The sequence below is a fragment of the Poromitra crassiceps genome (genome assembly GCF_964638095.1).
Source record: "Poromitra crassiceps genome assembly, chromosome: 29".
NCBI classification, from domain to species: domain Eukaryota; kingdom Metazoa; phylum Chordata; class Actinopteri; order Beryciformes; family Melamphaidae; genus Poromitra; species Poromitra crassiceps.
In genome coordinates, this window is record NC_139641.1 from 16,879,442 (window position 1) to 16,887,646 (window position 8,205).

At 39.6% G+C, this 8,205-nt stretch overlaps 1 long non-coding RNA gene across 1 annotated transcript; it reads left to right on the forward strand.

The window, feature by feature from the left end:
- Positions 1–965: 965 nt before the first annotated feature.
- On the forward strand, positions 966–2,026 carry LOC310800125. Its single transcript, XR_014553851.1, has 3 exons — positions 966–984; positions 1,598–1,670; positions 1,794–2,026. It is a non-coding gene; the product is annotated as an uncharacterized lncRNA (long non-coding RNA).
- The last annotated feature ends 6,179 nt before the right edge of the window (positions 2,027–8,205 follow it).

The window sequence follows — 8,205 nt, forward strand, 5'->3', positions numbered from 1 at the left end:
AGTTCACACAACTTTAACACGACATGCATATGTCATCAAACTCGAGCTAATTCTGCTCTCACTCAGAATGTAAAAATATAAGCGATGTGGTGTATAGTTTTTGAGATATCAACGTTTGTCTGGCACAACTCTTACTGCTGCGGGGTTCCGTATTTTGTAATGTTTTTGTATACAGTACTTGTTTGTTCATCCATGTTGAAAATGTGTTCTCACCAGTGTTGGACTCAACACTCATTACAGAAGTAACATATTACATGTAATATATTACTTTTAGCAGTAACTCAGTAATATAACTTAGTACTTATAGGATTTCAGTAATATTATACCAGTTACTTTGTCAAGTAACTCAAGTTACAAATTGAGTTTCTTTTTTAATCAAAGCACATATTTAAAAAAGATACAATCATGTCCTAATCAAACTGTGTGTTTTTATGCAAATAACCACTATAGATGACAATAACAAAGGAAAATAATAACATTTAGAATGTTGGATTGTTTACACTGACTTCAAGGCAGTTGAAAAGATTTTTTGGGATGGTTCCGGGACAGCGATGTTATTCTGCTGCTGCTGTTGTTTTGGTGAAAGTACCGGTAATGCAAAAGTAGTGTAATAAGTAACGAGTTACTCTACACAGACAGTACTATTGTAAAGTAACGTATTACTTCCAAATTAAAGTAACTAGTAATATGTAGTATATTACATTTTGAAAGTAACTTGCCCAACACTGGTTCTCACCATGTATAAATTACATGTACCTAAATACTTATTCAATTAGGCTATGAATGTAGTGTAATAATAATAATAATGAATGATTGTACTGACATCAAACAATACACTCACATAATTAACACAACATAAAATAAAGACAAATGTATCCTAAGGGAGACAATAGGCTAATATAATCTAAATTAATTTGTATCTTGTAGAGTTTGATCTCAGAGGTGCCGTGGAGACAGAACTCCAGCAGCAGAAGCAACGTTACTGTAAGTGTTGTGGTTTGTGCTTTATGATTTTCATCTTGTATGTGAGCACAGGCAGCAGGATCAGCCACAGCACAGTACTCTATCTTGTGACAGGTCTAGAAATGATATTTCTAGTATACTGTTGAAGGCGACAATCTTCTAGCATGTTCTACCAGGGGACCAATTCTGTACTTATAGGCTAATTACGGGGTACCACACTGTACTTATAGTGTAACTACGGGGTACAAGGAGTGTAGTTATAGTATAACTATAGTTATATTATAACTACACTCCTTAAACCCTGTAGTTATACTATAACTACACTCCTTAAACCCCGTAGTTATACTATAACTACATGCTTATTTGCGGGCTGTATTCTAAAGCGTTACCTTACTTCAATCACAGAATTGCCTCGCCCACAGCTTAACTAGAAGAGCATAAAGAGACCACTAACCAAACAGTAGGAAGTGTAGACAGTGACGTTTCACCTTCCGCAACTATAGAGCTAAAATCAATATCTTCAAACTTAATTTGCAAATGTTTACAAACACATCAACACATTATAATTATTGTTGTTGTTGTTGTTTCTTTGTGTGGGCGTTCCCTGTCTTACCGTCTGTTTTGATCATGTCAGAGCTGATTGGCAGGAAGAGAGACATCTGGCAGAGGAGGAGAGGAACACTGTCAAGATGAATCCTTCAGGAGAGGTGAGAAAACATATCACTGATGTTGCAACACACACACACACACACACACACACACACACACACACACACACACATACAGTCTCTGTCCTGATTCTTTCCTTGTATCTTTCTCTATGGAAACAGACAGGCACCAGTGGACCCAGACGTCATCGTTGTGATCAGTGTGACAAAACATTCACAAAACTTCATCTGTTGAAGCGTCATCAGAAAGTTCACTCAGGAGAGAAGCCCTACTCCTGTCAGGAGTGTGGACACTCTTTCAGTCGGTCAGAACACCTAAAAACACACCAACACATTCACACTGGAGCTAAACCCTACAGCTGTGACCAATGTGGGAGCAGCTTCAGTCAGTTAGGTCACCTAACAAGACACCAACACATTCACACTGGAGCTAAACCCTACAGCTGTGACCAATGTGGGAGCAGCTTCAGGGAGTTAGGTGCCCTAACAAGACACCAACGCATTCACACTGGAGCTAAACCCTACAGCTGTGACCAATGTGGAAGCAGCTTCAGTCTGTTAGGTAGCCTAACAACACACCAACGCATTCACACTGGAGCTAAACCCTACAGCTGTGACCAATGTGGAAGCAGCTTCAGTCAGTTAGGTCACCTAACAACACACCAACGCATTCACACTGGAGCTAAACCCTACAGCTGTGACCAATGTGGGAGCAGGTTCAGGGAGTTAGGTACCCTAACAAAACACCAACGCATACACACTGGAGCTAAACCCTACAGCTGTGACCAATGTGGGAGCAGCTTCAGGGAGTTAGGTACCCTAACAACACACCAACGCATCCACACTGGAGCTAAACCCTACAACTGTGACCAATGTGGGAGCAGGTTCAGTAGGTTAGGTCACCTAACAAGACACCAACGCATTCACACTGGAACAGGCTACTGGTGTGATGGCTGTAAGAGAACGTTCCCTCGGTCTGATAGTCTGAAGAAACACCGCTGCATCTAAGCACCTGCTGAAGAGCACCTCCACTGTCTGCCACTCAGACAGCGTTCAGACACAACAGATCTGTACAATCAGTTTTCAGTTTTGTTTCTGTATGTCTGTTTTTTTCCTTGTATGTTCTGAAGTTGCTGTTGTTTAAATTTTGAAGATATATAGATGTAGATAAAATCCTGCAGTTGCAATAGAAGATAGTAATAGAATACAGATACAGCAAAGAAAAATAGAATTTAGAGGTACTGCCTTTTACTTGTTAATGTTGTTGTTATTGTTTAAAAAAATCTTTTTTTGAGTAAATTCGATTAAAGTAAGTTAAGAAAACCAGTGAGTGAAGAAAATAAAACCAATAATAATGAAAAGAACTGAACATTTTGTGGTTGAATGCGATATCAAAGGCAACAGGCGGCAAACAAAATTAATTAAACATCAAATACCAGCTCATACATACATGGCAGCTAATTAGCCACTGTAATTAGATTATTGAAATCTATTATGTGAAATATCCACTGACATAAGTGGAGAGCGAGATAGAGAGTCTAGAGGACGAAAGAGAGAGAGCGAGAGGCCTGTTCTCATTTCAAAGGCCTGAAAAGATCAGGGAGTAAGAATAGCTAAGCTATGGGACCTGACTACAAATGAAGCAGGCGTTAATCACCTCACATAGTTCACAGCGGTGTGAAAAGGTTGAATCAGTCGCCGAGCTGAGAGTCAACTTGCTCCTCATAACGGGCACACAAGGCCTGAGGTAACACATACACCCACGCACACACACACACCCCCAATTGTGTATTCGTACACCGTTTTGCATACACAAGTTATTTTTAATCAACCGCTTCTTGCTGCTGAATCCTCTATTTTAACAGCCTGTTCTCTTCAATCTGCATACAAATAACAAACATTTAACACTTTCAAATTGCATGCAGTGCATAATATGCCAAAATACTACTCACCTTTCACGCCCGTGTTCGTGCAAATTCGACATTTCACCCATAATTTGTATTTAGCGTTTTCGCTATTTAAAGGCCCATTCCGTCGGTTCTGGCGAGAAATAAATGTGCACAAAGTGTTTATTATTGGCAATGAGTGAATGCGCCTTGACGTAACTTAAAAATGGCGACCAGGGGTGTTTCTCTCAGACCAGCCGTTCAGAAGATACATGGAAAAACCGCAGTTTCGAAGTGGATAGCATCTCCCGCCACAGCTAGAGGATGTGACGTCTCGCGCGTTCACGAGCTTGTCTCTTGTCCTAGACGCTAACAGGAAATGGCTGAAGTAGCTTTTAACGTTACGTTCGTCGCTAGCTGCTAGCTAAAGGAAACAACAACACAGACTCCAGAAAAAGTCCAGACTAAATAAATAAATATTTATCTAATGAAGCCCGTCTGGCCAGACAGCAGCAATAAGCCTACCCCATAAACCTAAACTTAGCCCATAAACCTAAACCTAGCCCATGAGCATAAACTTAGCCCATTAACCTAAACCTAGCCCATAAGCCTAAACTTAGCCCATGAGCCTCAGCTTAACCAAGTTTGTTTTAATTGCCTTAACACAACCAGTTGTTTTTGCTGCAGCCATGTGCATATTGCCTTGGTCAGGGGCACTGACAGGAGTATTAACCAAAAGACATGTATGTTAGGGTTAATACACCTGTCAGTGCATCTGACCAAGGCAATGGCCAGAAGAACTGGAGCTGGTCCCATGGGTGCTGCACTGCGGCTGCCCACTGCTCCTAGTTCTAGGAAGGTTCCCAGTAGAGGATGGGTCAAATGCATGAATTTCCCCATGGGAATAAATAAAGGGTAACTTAACTTAACTATATAAAACACACAGGTCTCCAGTCTGGAGTCTGGACTTCGACTTTGGCGTACACATTGCATGTATTTTCATGTCTACGCCATGGGGTGAGATTGGGTTGATTTGAAAGAGTCGCCTCTCCATGAAAATATTGATTTCAAATGAAAAAGTCTTGCATTTTGTTCAGACTTAAAGGAGAACTTCACCGAAAAGATATGCCGATTTGCACATGATCTCACATAATCTGAAAACTGTCAACCGTTTTGCAGGAAACTAAAAACAGTTTAGCAGGCATTCATTTAGTTCGACAGTTATCGAGAGTGAATTGATTGGAGTTAAGTTGTGAACCAGTGATGTAATTTGTGCATGAATGACAGCACTGGTCCACAACTTAAATCAACTATCAATAACTGTCACCATTGTAGGGGGAACTTGCATTGACTTATCTGACATTATATGGGACAGGAGTAAGTCCGTGGTGCAACTCTGCTCAGTTAATAGTAGACGCCAACTGATCCAGTTGAAAGTCACTCACCGCCTTCACTATTCTAAACATAAATTGCACAGGATTTACCCGTCTGTCTCATCTCAGGTGTCAGGTGTCAGAGGGTACTCTGTCTCATGCCTTCTGGTTCTGCCCTTTATTATTGTAAGGCCTACAAAATAACCCTTCAGCCGGAGGCAGAAATCGCCATCTTTGGTTGCTCAGAGTCCTCTTTGAACTTTCCTACAGCTGTGCAACAGTCTCTGACACAGGGGACTATTGTCACCAAGAAACTAATTCTGCAGGAATGGAAGTCCCCCTCTCCTCCTCCTTTTGAGCCGTGCTTGGCGGACATGATCTTCGTTATACAAATGGAGAGACTCACTCAGGTTCCTACGGACCAACTTATTACGCGTTCCTTATTACGCTACTTTTGCATTACTTTCACCAAAATAACAGCAGAATGACATTGCGAACCATCCCGAAAAATCATTTAAACTCTCTTGAAGTCAGTGTAACTGTAAACCATCCAAAATTCTATGTTATCCTTTTTCTTTGTTATTGTCATCTATAGTGGTTATTTGCATAAAAACACAGTTTGATTGGGAAATGATTGTATCTTTATTTAAATATGTGGTTTGATTAAGAAAAATAATAATAAAAACAAAATCTATTTGTAACTTGTGTTACTTGACAAAGTAACTGGTATAATATTACTTGAAATCCTATTGGTAATAATGCCTGTTTAACTGGGACTCATGTAAATTCCCTGTACATTTAATCCCTATTTAACTTAGACTGTAAATGTCATGTACATTCAACTCTGACTGTAAAATCATGTAAAATGTAAAATCATGTAAATCCACTGCCTATTTAACTCAGTCTGTAAATCTCATATAAATTCAACGTAAATTCATATTATCCACGGAACACTTCACCACTCATGTACATATTGTATATATTTACTCGATTTGATTGCACTTGCAACCTTGTGATTGTCTTTAGTTATCTTCCTACTTCTTATCCCTGTATATTGATGTGACCGCTACGCTGCATACAGACACTAAGACAAATTCCTCGTATGTAACTTGCAAATACTGTGGCAATAAAAGTGATTCTGATAAGTTCTATTACTGAGTTACATTACATTACGTCATTTGGCAGACGCTTTTATCCAAAGCGACTTACAATAACACATTTTTGTCAGCAATAGAGCAATCAACTATGCAACACAGTCTATGACAACTACAACATCTGAAGGAATAGTGGTAAAGTTAAGTTAGTAAAAACATTATTTTTTTCTTTAGAGAGACAAAGCAGAGTTACTGCTAAAAGTAATATTATATTACATGTAATATGTTACTTTTGTAATAAGTTACACCCAACACTGCTCATCACATTATGCAAGGTTCCAAAGCAGTTCCACACGGAGGGAGGGACAGAGCTAACAAGTGGCTTTCAGGACGGATAGCAGGCTGATTGCAGTAGTGCTTTAATATGAATGTGATCAAGCAGCAGATGTCTATTTATCAGTGTTGGGGGTAACTCATTACAAAAGTAACATATTACATGTAATATATTACTTTTACCAGTAACTCAGTAATATAACTTATTACTTATAGGATTTCAGTCATATTATACCAGTTACTTTGTCAAGTAACTCAAGTTACAAATTGAGTTACATTTGATCAAATCAAAGCACATATTTAAAAAAGATACAATCATTTCCTAATCAAACTGTGTTTTTTTATGCAAATAACCACTATAGATGACAATAACAAAGGAAAAGAATAACATTTAGAATTTTGGATTGTTTACACTGACTTCAAGGCGGTTGAAATGATTTTTGGGGATGGTTCCGGGGCGGCGATGTCATTCTGCTGCTGCTGTTGTTTTGGTCAAAGTAATGCAAAAGTAGTGTAATAAGTAACAAGTTACTCTACACAGAAAGTAATATTGTAAAGTAACTTATTACTTTCAAATGAAAGTAACTAGTAATATGTAGTATATTACATTTTGAAAGTAACTTGCCCAACACTGCTATTTATTGCAACTCATTACTGCTGTCAGACTCATTAGCATAGAAATGGTTTCTCTGTCTATGGAGACCTCAAAGTTATTGCATGATGTGTAACGGAACCTGATCACTGCTCTGTGATTGAGACATTCCAACACACACGCATGGATGTGCACACAAAGGTGCTGAGCATATTGGCAGCCACACGCGCGTGTGTGCGCGCGCACACACACACACACACACACACACACACACACACACACACACACACACACACACACACACACACATAACACACAAACACACACACACACACACACAAGCACAGACACACACAAACACACACACAAACACACACAAACACACACACACACACAAACACACACACACACACACACACACACACACATAACACACACACACACACACACACACACACACACATAACACACACACACACACACACACACACACACACACACACAAGCACAGACACACACAAACACACAAACACACACACACACACACAGGATTTTAGTCTTATACATTTGGGAGGGACATTAGTTTATTCTTTGATTTTGAGTTGCAAGAGAGAGAGAGAGAGAGAGAGAGAGAGAGAGAGAGAAATTACTGATATATTTGAGTTCAGGTCAGGACAACCCTGACTGCATATGAACTCAAAATGAAACACTTTGTTGGGGCTGCTGTCAAAACAGATCCATAAGTCCAGTCTCGACGTGAACCCATCATACTTGCTGTTGCGCACAGTCGCCCTCCAGAGGCCCATTCTGACACTGCTTCCTCTCTCCCTCTTTTTCACTTTCAACCCCTTCCTTTTTCTAATCTATAGAAGACCAAGAAGCAGACGCAGCAGCAGAAGAAGAAAGTCATGATCATAACCAGTGGTGGTGATGATGAAGATGATGATGATGATGATGATGACATACTTGATGACTGTATCACCATGCCTTTTGAATGCTCTCCCTGAATCCACTATTCCACCAACAAAGCAAATGAAATCAAAATGCAAACAAACGTGTTTGACAAGACAAGACACCTGGATGCAAAAAGGAAAAAGTAGATTCACAAAATAGATTTTTGCATCACTTTCTGTCTGAGGCTGCGTCTCCACTTATTCAATGTGGGAACCCAGAGTCTATTTTTCAAATAAAAATAGACTCTGGGTTCCCAGATTGCCACTTATTATTAAGAAAGGAGTTAGCGTTGCTCCTTCATGGCCCATGGTCATTCACTTTGAATTCTAACAAGGTCCTGAT